This window comes from Megachile rotundata, chromosome 15 (assembly GCF_050947335.1).
Source record: "Megachile rotundata isolate GNS110a chromosome 15, iyMegRotu1, whole genome shotgun sequence".
Classification (NCBI taxonomy): domain Eukaryota; kingdom Metazoa; phylum Arthropoda; class Insecta; order Hymenoptera; family Megachilidae; genus Megachile; species Megachile rotundata.
This window is the reverse complement of record NC_134997.1, coordinates 2,893,135-2,905,922: the sequence shown is the minus strand read 5'-3', so window position 1 is coordinate 2,905,922 and position 12,788 is coordinate 2,893,135. Positions and strand designations below refer to the sequence as shown.

The following is a 12,788-nucleotide window of genomic DNA, read 5'->3' as shown; positions in this document are numbered from 1 at the left end:
AGATTTCGAAGAAATCGGGTGGTTGCTAGGAGACGCCGTAGGGGAATGAAACATATAAAATAAGCGAGGGCACCGGGCCCGCACTATACTTATAATTTGTCGCTTCACTCTTATATTTGTCACTACGGACTTCACTTTATATTTTGCTACTTCAAGATTTACTTCGTATTTGGCATTACGGATTGTACTTTATATCTTGTCACTACGGGACTTACTTCGTTTATCAGTACGGACTTCATTGCGCGTTTACTTACAAGGAAAGGCACGCAAGTGTCCCCCCCCGATTTTGATGAAACTTCGTAGGTTTGTTAAGCAGGCAAAAATAAGGGACACAGACTTTTTTTTTATCGGCTGAGACGCGGGTTTAAGGGGTGAAACGAGCCCTTAAAGTTTCGGCCCCTTTTGGCTATCTCGAAAACCATACGAGATACATTAAAACTTCTAATAGGAAAGTTATATGGTTTCTTGTGTATAATAACAGGATGTTAACGGATTTTGCAAAATACAATTTGTTTATAACAACAAAATTTTTCATAACCTTATTTTACAATTTATTCAAATTTGTATAATGACAAAAAGTGTAGAGAATTTTATTACAAATCCATTGGTATATATACACACGATATTGCCTCCTACAATTCCTCGGATTTTTATCATAAAGGTTACGTGCGCGCACCCACTAACGTCCCATACTATACTAAACCGGATGAAGTCGGACGATATTACACTGTCAGTCAACATTATTTATAAGCACAAATGAGAAACAATTACATTTGCGTTGTAATTAACATTTTTGTTAAAGTACAGAGGTATTCTATATATTAATTTTATTAAGTAATGAATGGTTTAAATACGTTAAGGAACATAATCACGGCAATGGTGGTATTGCTCGAAGAAATGATTCAAACGGTTTTCGATGCACCATGCACATAAAATAATTGCTGCGTCACTACATACGAGGTGTGACACAAAAGTAACGAGACTAGGTCTGTAGCTTGAAAAAACAATGGAATTAGCAGCAATTGTTTTTGTGGCATCATCCCACATACCTCCTCTATCCATGTTGCCAATTTCGATTGAATCGGTCATACCATTTGGAAATATTGCGTTATTTAGTGAACACGTGCAACTGCATTCTGCCGGAAAAATGTCTATCGTAAAAACCGAACAGCGAATAAACATCAAGTTTCTTGTCAAATTTGTTGAAATCTGTTGTAACATGTGATGAGACATGTATTTTTACCTATGACTCACAAAGTAAGCGCCAGTCGATGCAATGGAAGTCTTCAGGATCCCCAAAATCCAAAAAAGAACGCATGTCAAAATCAAAATTCGACATTAATGGAATTGTAATGATTGAGTGGTTTCCCAGTGGTCAGACTGTTAACTAACACTATTACATTGAAATACTAAAAAGACTTCGTGAAAAAATGAGGAAAAAAAGGCCACAGTTGTGAAGCGATGGATGGCTGTTGCTCCGGGACAAAGCACCCGCTCACACGGCACTATCTGTCAAGCAGTTTCTGACCAGCAAAATTATTATTGTGATAGGGAATCCTCCTTATTCGCCTGATTTGGCTTTATGCGACTTTTTTTTATTTCCTAAAGTTAAATTTTGCTTAAAGGGAACCCATTTCACCTCAGTTGAAGAGGTTCAGGCAAAAACGGAGAATCGTCCGAAAGGACATCCAAAAACCTCGTTCCAGAATTGTTACCAGCAATAGCAGCGCCGAATGCATAAGTGTGTGAATGCTGAAGGGGACTATTTTGAAGGTGATAATGTCACGGAGAACTGATTCTGCAGGTACAATGATTTATTGGACTAGTCTCGTTACTTTTGTGTCACACCTCGTATGTGGCATAGTGATTCATTATGTGATGCATAGTAAAATACGGTATTTTGAAAATGAGGTTTTGATGATATGTATCCACTTTATACCATGGAGTATTTGAACCTCGATTACAGCAGACCATGTTCAAGGCGATGAATATTTTTGTTATAGCATTGACATCCGGAGAACTTAAAAAAAGAAAATTTTAAAACTTGGTTAACAGAAGTTTATTCTCCAAATACAAACAACAAAACAGCTCTATTATTAGATTCTTGGAGCGCGCATTGTTGTCGTAGGGTTGACGGAGCTATTTCGATAAATAAAGAAATAACGTTATTTATGATTCCAACTGGAACTACAAAATATTTACAGCCATTATACGTGTACGGATTTTGCGTATGGAAAAATTTTGTTCGTCGCTTTTCGGATATAGTTGTTATATTACAATGTGACATTAAAGCGTTCTAAAACTACAATGACTTGTTCATAATCAGTTTCATTCACGGCGATTTGAAAATTTTATTTCATGATATAAAAGTGGATAGATATCGTCAAGACCCCCTCCTTTCCCAAATACAGTAGAATTTTGGTATGCATCACATAATGAACCACTACGTCATATACATATGCGGTGACGTAACAATTATTACATATACTTAATGTCGGAAACCGTTGTGTTAGAAACATTTTTTCGAAGAATACCATTATTGCCACGATTGTGTTCCCTGACTTATTCAAACTATTCGTTACCTATAAAATTGACATATACATAGAATACCTACGTACTTAAACAATAAATGTTTTGTAATACAAATTTAATAAAATTAACAGTTATGTATAACGCAAATGTAATTGTTTCTCATTTGTGCTTATAAATAATGTTGACTGACAGTGTAATATCGTCCGACTTCATCCGGTTTAGTATAGTATGGGACGTTAGTGGGTGCGCGCACGTAACCTTTATGATAAAAATCCGAGGAATTGTAGGAGGCAATATCGTGTGTATATATACCAATGGATTTGTAATAAAATTCTCTACACTTTTTGTCATTATACAAATTTGAATAAATTGTAAAATAAGGTTATGAAAAATTTTGTTGTTATAAACAAATTGTATTTTGCAAAATCCGTTAACATCCTGTTATTATACGCAAGAAACCATACAACTTTCCTATTAGAAGTTTTAATGTATCTCGTATGGTTTTCGAGATAGCCAAAAGAGGTCGAAACTGTAAGGGCTCGTTTCACCCCTTAAACCCGCGTCTCAGCCGATAAAAAAAATACGTGTCCCTTATTTTTGCCTGCTTAACAAACCTACGTAGTTTCATCAAAATCGGGGGAGGGGGGAGGGGGGGGGGGGGGGGGAACCACTTGTGTGCCTTTCCTTGTAAGAGGTTTAGTAAACGTTATATGTTGTGACGGATCAGTGGGGGGAAAGTCCGAAGGGGGTTCCCTAAAGTGGGGGCGGTTAGGGAAAACGGCCCTCCACGCACCGATGCTCACACCCACGGCCGATTTATTTAACGGGGCGTCGCGTCAGTGCCAATGCACTCGCCGCAGTAATCGCCCTTCCGGCTGCTCTGTCGGGAGCGGGAATCAGAGGGGGTCAGAAAAAAAAATTAGTAAAAGACTCGCGAATTTGTATCCAACAAAGAGAATGCTTTTATTCGGGCTCCAAGTAGGCCACGTAAGCAGAACAGAAAAAACTATAGTGGGCCCCACGCCTTACAGGCAACGGTCGAGGAAAAAGGGATCGACTCGCCAGTTGCGAGGGAGGCTTTCGCGGCGTAGGAACACGCCCTCTGAGGGGTCGTGGACAGTAAGGGGACGTTGGTCCTAAATACCAAATACAGCGAGATAATACAGATTAGAGGGAACGGTGTCGTTGTAGACCGTTCGCGGCCTCTAGGGTCCTCGTCACGGGGGCCAGGGGTCCTATCGCCCTCGCCCACGCGCAAATGAATAATACAAAAAAAAGAAGGGTAAGGAGATAACTCTTACCTTTTTGCGCAGGGGGTGTCCAAACTCCACGCTGGGGCGGCGGCGACAAATAATCCACGCAGGCACACACACAGTACACAAAAAAAACCAAAGATCGAAAAAAATGGACGCACTACTGAAACCAAAAGAAACGGAGCAAAAGAACAAAACTCAGAGCACAAACAAAAGAAACGGATTTAAATTGAAACGGGGGGCTGTGACGTAGATTCGGCTTTCGGTCGCGGCAGCTCGCTTGCTTCTCTCGATCTTCTTCCCCGGTTCGCGGTATTCCCCCACCCCGAGGATTTCGGCATCGAGGATGGGCCATCCCGTGGTGCCTTGCGGCCAGGTCCTGGGGCCCTCTCTACGTGGCGGTTGGGGTGGCTTGTCCCCAGGCCTGGCGTCCCTCGGTGGCGGGCTGCCAGTCGCCCCCGCGGAGGATAACGGGGTGGCGTCGCGACCGGACAGCCGGCGACTCCTCTTCGATGGGCTCATCCCGCGCCTCCGTCGCTCAGGGAGAGGTTCCTCCGCGACCGGGGATAACGATGCTCCTTCCTGTGGCTGGAGGGTAGAGGGGGGGACAAAAGCGTGGCGCGCGAATACAAAAAAGTGCCCGAAAAAGAAAAAGAAGAAAAAAAAAACGAAATACACTCACACGCTCACTCATTCCTGCCCCAGCGGCGAGGGGGTCCGCTTGGGCGGAGGAGTGGGGCTGGAAATTCGGGGGAATCCTCGTAACGAGGCATAACCAAAAAAAAAAGAAAAAGGCTAATCAACTAAATGAAAATATGCCTCGTTACAATGTTTTGTATATTTAGATGACATTATTATTTTTGGGAATACTATTGGAAAACATAATGAAAATTTAGCTATTGTTCTGCAAAGATTACGAGAATTAGATTTAAAAATACAGCCAGACAAATGCGAGTTCTTAAACCGGAATTAGAATATTTTGGGCCATTTAGTGACCGCAGAAGCAGTTAAACCAAATCCTAAAAAGATTACCGCGGTAAAAGATTTTGGAGTACCTAGAACGCCTACAGAAGTAAAATCATTTCTTAGACTTGTCGGGTACTATCGTTTTATTCGAAATTTTTCAAAAATTGCTAAACCCTTGACGGATTTAATAAGGAAAGATGTTAATTCTCATTGGACGGATAAATAGCAGGATAGTTTTGAAACGCTTAAACAAAAGTTATGTGAAGCTCCAGTGTTAGCTTATCCAGATTTTACAAAAAATTTTACTCTTACGACAGACGCGAGTAATGAAGGATTAGGCGCGGTATTGTCGCAAGACGGACCACCCGTGTTGTTACATCTCGAGAACTCTCAATCCACGAAAGAACTCCTAGCTATTGTATGGGCGATAAAGCGACTACGACAATATTTGTTAGGTAGAAAATTCTTAATACGAACAGACCATCAAGCACTTAAATAGTTAAATAATTGTAAAGACTCTTCATCTAGATTAATGCGATGGCGACTTAAACTCGAGGAATATCAATACGAAATAGAATACGAAAGGGAAAGATAATGCAGCAGCAGATAATCTATCTAGGGTACACGCAATCACTAAAAGTGAAATATTGACAACTAAAATAATTGTAGATCATTCGCAAACGTTTAATGAATGGAAAAATTCAGGTAGGATTTCTGATAGGTTAGAAGTAAAATCAAATGATAATTCATTTTACCAATTGTCCAAATCGGAGTTAGGAGAATACGATGAAACACAATGGCTCAGGAAAATTTATTTTATTTTGAAAAATTATACAAAGATTGGAATAGGAGATAATACATTTTCGGAATTAGAAAAGAATTAACTTAAACTTTTGTTACTCTATTTTAACGGCACTTATAAGAAAATAATATTTGCTTGGGAACCGATTAAAAATTTAACGGATGAGGAAATAGATAAAATACTTCAGGAAAATCATAACGGAATAGTAGGACATTTAGGAATACAAAAAACGTATCAAAGAATCAAGAAGAAGTATAAAATACCAGGACTAATGGAAAAAGTTGAGACATTCATTAGGAATTGCGATGCATGTCAAAAAGAAAAATTAACGCGAACCCGACCTAAAGAATTCCCTGTTATCTCTGACACTCCCTTACAACCAAATGACAAAATAGCAATGGACATTATTGGACCAATGACAAAAACAAAACGTGGACATCAATTCATACTTTCAATAGATGACGAACTGACAAAATATTTAATATTAGTACCATTGAAAACTCAACAAACTGAATCAATTACACTGTTCAACACAAATTTTGTTTTCTAATACCCATTGGGTGATCCTTGTAGAGTTTCTCGTCCTGAACAAGAATCCGAAAACCGAATTGCTCTATCACCCTCAGTTTTTGAAAAACACGAGCTTTTGTAAAAACACGTGTTTTGGGTAGAAAATGCGATATTGCGAGAAAACTAAAAAAGCTAGGACATTCAAATTAGTTTTAAAAGATAGGGGAGAGTTTCCCAATTAAATTGGTATATATAATTGTTATATTGCATAATTCTAAGTGGGTGTAAATATTGATGAAAGTTTAAAAAACGGCCGTGGTACGCATTTCCTACGTATTATTTTTGCATTTTTGGAAAAAGTTATTTGTCTAGCGCGAATTTGCTATACAGTATCGAATTCTACAGACATTTCTGATTAAGAAACTATACGGGGTAAGTGTTGTAGCTGTATGCAATTCCAGTAAATCGAAAAAATATCTGCCGGGAGCATGCACGCGGCGTTTTGCCGCCAGGCGACCATAGCTCGCTCTCCTCGCCGAGTCAGTGCCGTAGCTACGCGCAATCAACATCAATGATGGGGCTTAATATGCGTCCACTTTTTATATTTACGTTTAATTTTTTTTAATATTATTATTTCATAATTATTATTATTCATATTTTGTTATTGATCGTTATTATTTTTAGCTACCAACGATACAATTATAAAATATTATAACTCAAAATTTAAGAATCAAATGATTGAAGACAGATTTGAAATCTGTTTATAATATAGAAAAAATAAAATGTATACAATAGAAAGTTTTTCTATATTATAAACAGATTTCAAAACTGTCAATCATTTGATTTTTAAATTTTGAATTATAATATTTTATAATTGTATCGTTGGTAGCTAAAAATAATAACGATCAATAACAAAATATGAATAATAATAATTATGAAATAATAATATTAAAAAAAATTAAACGTAAATATAAAAAGTGGACGCATATTAAGCCCCATCATTGATGTTGATTGCGCGTAGCTACGGCACTGACTCGGCGAGGAGAGCGAGCTATGGTCGCCTGGCGGCAAAACGCCGCGTGCATGCTCCCGGCAGATATTTTTTCGATTTACTGGAATTGCATACAGCTACAACACTTACCCCGTATAGTTTCTTAATCAGAAATGTCTGTAGAATTCGATACTGTATAGCAAATTCGCGCTAGACAAATAACTTTTTCCAAAAATGCAAAAATAATACGTAGGAAATGCGTACCACGGCCGTTTTTTAAACTTTCATCAATATTTACACCCACTTAGAATTATGCAATATAACAATTATATATACCAATTTAATTGGGAAACTCTCCCCTATCTTTTAAAACTAATTTGAATGTCCTAGCTTTTTTAGTTTTCTCGCAATATCGCATTTTCTACCCAAAACACGTGTTTTTACAAAAGCTCGTGTTTTTCAAAAACTGAGGGTGATAGAGCAATTCGGTTTTCGGATTCTTGTTCAGGACGAGAAACTCTACAAGGATCACCCAATGGGTATTGGAAAACATAAAAAAAGTTTAAATTTGTTGGACAGTGTTATTAACGCTCTTTTAGAACATTATATTTATATTTTCTCAGCACCAAAGACAGTCCTCACCGACCAAGGACAGAATTTTGTTAGCGACCTGATGCTAAAATTCGACGAAGCTTTTAAAATCAAACACATTAAAACTACATCGTTTCACCCACAATCCAATGGATCATTAGAAAGGACACACGCGACAGTTAAAGATTTAATACGCACTAGTTTGCATGACAACGATAAAGAATGAGACGAGGTTTTGAATTTCATTTGTTTAGGATATAATACTTCAGTACATGAGGCAACAGGATTTACGCCCTTCGAACTAACGTTCGGACGGAAAGCTAATTTACCTACGGCAATAGCAAAGACTACGAGTTTGAGCTATAACGATATGTTTCCACTATGGCAAAAACAATTGAATAAATATTTAGAGCTAGCGCGCGAAACATTACTGCGAAGCAAAAAGAGATATCTCTGTGATCACAAAAAGAAAATCGTTCGAACTCAAACGGTCTTCAAACAAGGAGATTTCATTTTAGTTCATAATGACCACAAGAAAAACAAATTGGATTCTGAGTGGTTAGGACCATATCGAATTCATGAAGTCAAAACTCCTTATTACGAAATTTTAATTAATAATCAAACAAAAATAAAATAATTTTCAGAAAAAAAATACACCGACTTCGAAATGCACTAAAAAGTATAAAATAATTTCTATTTCCTAATGAAGTAATTTCTATTTTTTTGAATCATACAATTACGTCACAGATATGAATTAAACCTATTTACTCGTTAGGTAGTATATTAAATACATTTCAACCTTTTCGGAGGCGGCGCATAATTAAAAGATTTTCTTGAACATGTTAACCTTTGGACAGCCAAACATAGGCAAAGCTTGTATAGCTATTTTTTTTCTATACATATAATCCGACAGCACGCTGCGAAGTAGGTGTTAATGCGTATAGAATGTAACTATGGTCTATCTAGCCCTTTGCGTACAGGACGGTTCGAAGTGAACCGTACCGTGGGGCCGAGCTCCTGCCGCGATAGTCATTAAAAATTGCCAGCGCATATTTTTGCTTAAACGCGGTTTTCGTTCATAGCATTCCAAGTCAAATTCTGGACATATTATATGTACATGCACAGATTTATGTGCATGCACACATGTACGCGTTTCTCGGCTCTATCAGTTGTTTTCGCGGAACGCATATATGAGTTCTTCGGCCAATTTGACGATTTACGCAGAACGCATATATGCGGTGGTAGTCCGCAAAGGGATAGATTCATAGAGTATGCGACGAAAAGACTCGATCGCCGCATATGCTATAAAGATAGAGCCCATCTGCCGCAAATTTGGTGATTCCCGCGTCGTGGGCTCCGTTTATTGGTTCTTAGATCCCTGGTTTCCACATGCGAACGAAGTCGATTCAATTTCATTTATATCAGAAACGTTGCGAAATGAAGATGCAGTCATTACATTTACGTATATTACCAGATATATCTATAATGGTTCGTATTCTTTCTCAGGATTTATTAATTTCCAATACGCCATACCGCAATCAACTGGTTATTGGTAGTAACGTTTACTGAGGTATTTTTAACTTTGCGCCGCCTCCGAAAAAGTTGAAATGTATTTAATATACTACCTAACGAGTGAATAGGTTTAATTCATATCTGTGACGTAATTGTATGATTCAAAAAAATAGAAATTACTTCATTAGGAAATAGAAATAATTTTATACTTTTTAGTGCATTTCGAAGTCGGTGTATTTTTTTTCTGAAAATTATTTTATTTCACGCTTTTTAGTGGAATGGGGAGAATTGTATAGGATACTGTGAGACAGTTCTTCCGGGCTTTTTTTTGTCTGCGTAAATGCCATGAACATAATTAAGTAAAAGACGACATGGATATTCGTTTTTCAACTTTTTTTGCAACAATAATCCTTTGCAACTAAAAAATGAAAAAATTTTTGATAATGGTATCAATGGGGAGTTAGACTCCACAAGATGCGAAAGGCTTTGTTCCGATCGGACCACCCACCTAGGAAAAACCGCCGAACATACATAGAAAAAATAATCCTTTGCAACTAAAAAATAAAAAAAATGTTTGTTAGAACGGTAGGGAGACTGTACCAAGCAATGGGAATAATACACCAACGTCAACGTGAACTCATCTTGCTGCATAAGTTGCGTGTCAAAGCGGCAAAGCTTAGTTAGTGTTTTGGTACAGTGCATTGTAATTGCCCTTTCTTGTCTTTCCCGTGCGTAGCACGGGGCGTTCCACTAATAATAATAACAATAGTTATTCGCTAATATCACGAAAACCAGAGCTTACCGCCAATTATGCATAAGGAAAAACTCGTTTAGAATCATGCTACTAATAACGTACTAGAAGGACATAAAAATCGTTCGAAGTTGGCTTCAAAAGTTAACAACAATTTCTGTAATGTCTCGAAAACAAAAGCTTTCCGTCAATTTTGTAAGAGGAAAAAGTTGTCCAGAATCACGCCCCTAACAACATATTAAAAGGACATTAAAATCGTTCGAAGTTGATTTCAAAAGTTAATAACAATTTTTTTCGCTAATATCTCGAAAACTAAACATTTCCGCGAAATTTGTATATGAACAAAATTGTACAGAATCATGTCCGCGATAAGATATTGAAAGCGCACTAAAATCGAGAAAAGTTTATTTTAAAAGTTGCCGGTTTTTCTGCAATAACAACACTTTGCAATTAAAAAATGCGAAATTTTTTGATTATGGTACCAATGGGGAGTCTGAACCCACCAGATGCCAAAGGCTTCGTTCCGATCGGTCAATCCAGTTAGGCGTAATCGGCGAACATACATAGAAAAAGAAAAAAGTTGCCAGTTGTTTTGCAATAACAACACTTTGCAATTAAAAAATGAAAAATTTTTTGATAATGGTACCAATGGGGAGTCAGCACCTACCATATGCAAAAGGTTTCATTCCGGTCGGTCCACCCAGTTAGGCGTAATCGGCGAACATACATAGGAAAAAAAAAAAAAAAAAAAATATACTGATCGAATTGAGTAACCTCCTCCTTTTTCGAAGTCGGTTAAAAATACATGATAATCGTTTGAAAACCTACTTTTCAGGGCATTCCTCGCGCTAGAGATAATAGTCTTAAGCATAGAGATAATCCCACTGAAAAAACATGGTCTATTTCAAGAAAAAATCAGCCAAGCGTATTTATATTCAACCGAAATCGATATTTTTAACCAACTTCGAAAAAGGAGGATGTTACTCAATTCGATCAGTATTTTTTTTTTTTTTTTTTTTTTTTTCCTATGCGTGCCCGCCTATTACGCCTAGCTGGATGGACCGATCGGAACGAAACCTTTTGCATCTGGTAGGTTCTGACTCCCCATTGGTACCATTATCAAAAAATTTTTCATTTTTTAATTGCAGTGTTGTTATTGCAAAAAAACCGGCAACTTTTTTCTTTTTCTATGTATGTTCGCCGATTACGCCTAACTGGGTTGACCGATCGGAACGAAACCTTTTGCATCTGGTGGGTTCAGACTCCCCATTGGTACCATTATCAAAAAATTTTTCATTTTTTAATTGTAAAGTGTTGTTATTGCAAAAAAAACCGGCAACTTTTAAAATAAACTTTTCTCGATTTTAGTGCGCTTTCAATATCTTATCGCGGACATGATTCCGTACAATTTTGTTCATATACAAATTGCGCGGAAAGATTTAGTTTTCGAGATATTAGCGAAAAATTGTTATTAACTTTTGAAATCAACTTCGAACGATTTTAATGTCCTTCGAATATGTTGTTAGGGGCGTGGTTCTGGACAACTTTTTAGTTGCAAAGGAATATTTTTTCTATGCATGTTTGTCGGTTTTTCCTAGGTGGGTGGTCCGAGGTGGTCCCCCCCCCCCCCCCCCCCCCCCAGAATTATATCGAAATATTAAGACCGCCCACCCGTGATCCAAGGCGTAAGCACTGGAAGATGTGTTATTTGAAGAAGGCACAGCATCTCCGAGGAATAACAGAAAAACCTACCGTTGCTGCAAATGCATTATTCAGCGTTTCCCAAAAACTGGAAAGACGTGTCTTGAGGATAAGAGACGGCATAAGGAGCAAGTTGTAACATCCCAGAAGATTCAACTCTAAGGAATCTCGATGTATATTTAGTTTCTTTATTGTAAATTTATCATTTTGATTATTTTTTATTACTTTCATTATTAACTATTTCTTTTTTTATCGATTGCGCCATGTGTCGAAAGAATGACCATATCAATTATTTAATCAGTCAATAAAACATAAACTATTTACATTATTAATAATTATTATTTATACATTAAAATATATTGAACTGATTAATTAAGAATCAAAATAAATGATTAGTTATTGAATAAATGCATTCTTTCATCAGTCTAAAGAAATTAAAATCGTACGCAATATTTTAAACAAAGATCACGCCTTTCGCTAGCCTAGGTCCTTGTAGGATGCGCGTGCAGCAAGTAGAAAAGGACAGAGAATGTATTTCAAATTAAATTATTATTAAATTATCATTTTTATGTTAAAATTATTCAGTATTAGTCATAATATATTACTAGCGAATTAATAAAAATATTTACTTTATTAATTAATGTTTACATAAATAACTAAAAATAATATGTAAAAATTGTACACATTTATTGTTTCGTCTCGGTATGATTTCAACGAATACCGGTCGGTAATTTAGAAAAGGAAACGCCGGCCTGCGGGACTGAGGATTTTTCGTTTTATAAATTTCCCTTCACTTAAATTAGATTGTCTGGTTTTTATTGACATCTCGGCGTAAGCCTGACAAGCTCACTGTACAATTCTTGTTTACGCTTTTGTAACGTCCGCGGGAAGAATCTTTTTTCTTTTATTTCCTTCGCTATCACGACAGTATTGTACCCACCAATAAGAATAGTTAATTATCGACAGTAGTTGCCAATTACCGACAGTACATCACGTATCTATTACCATATCTATCAAATTCGACAGTCGGTAATCAGTACATATATATACAAGGTGTTCGGCTACTGGTGGGCATAATTTTAGGGGGTGGTAGCTGGGGTAATTCTGAACAACTTTTTCCTTTACCAAAATGCTGGTTAAAGCTTAGTTTTTGAATTATTAATGAAAAACACTGACCAA

At 37.1% G+C, this 12,788-nt stretch overlaps 1 protein-coding gene across 1 annotated transcript in view; it reads left to right on the top strand.

The window, feature by feature from the left end:
* Positions 1-12,788, top strand: part of LOC105663894 (uncharacterized) — a 209,075-nt gene that overhangs the window by 123,777 nt on the left and 72,510 nt on the right. The window contains exon 2 of the mRNA XM_076540544.1: positions 1,626-1,804. The gene's annotated coding sequence lies outside the window, so the exon portion shown is untranslated. The remainder of the gene's footprint in view (positions 1-1,625; positions 1,805-12,788) is intronic.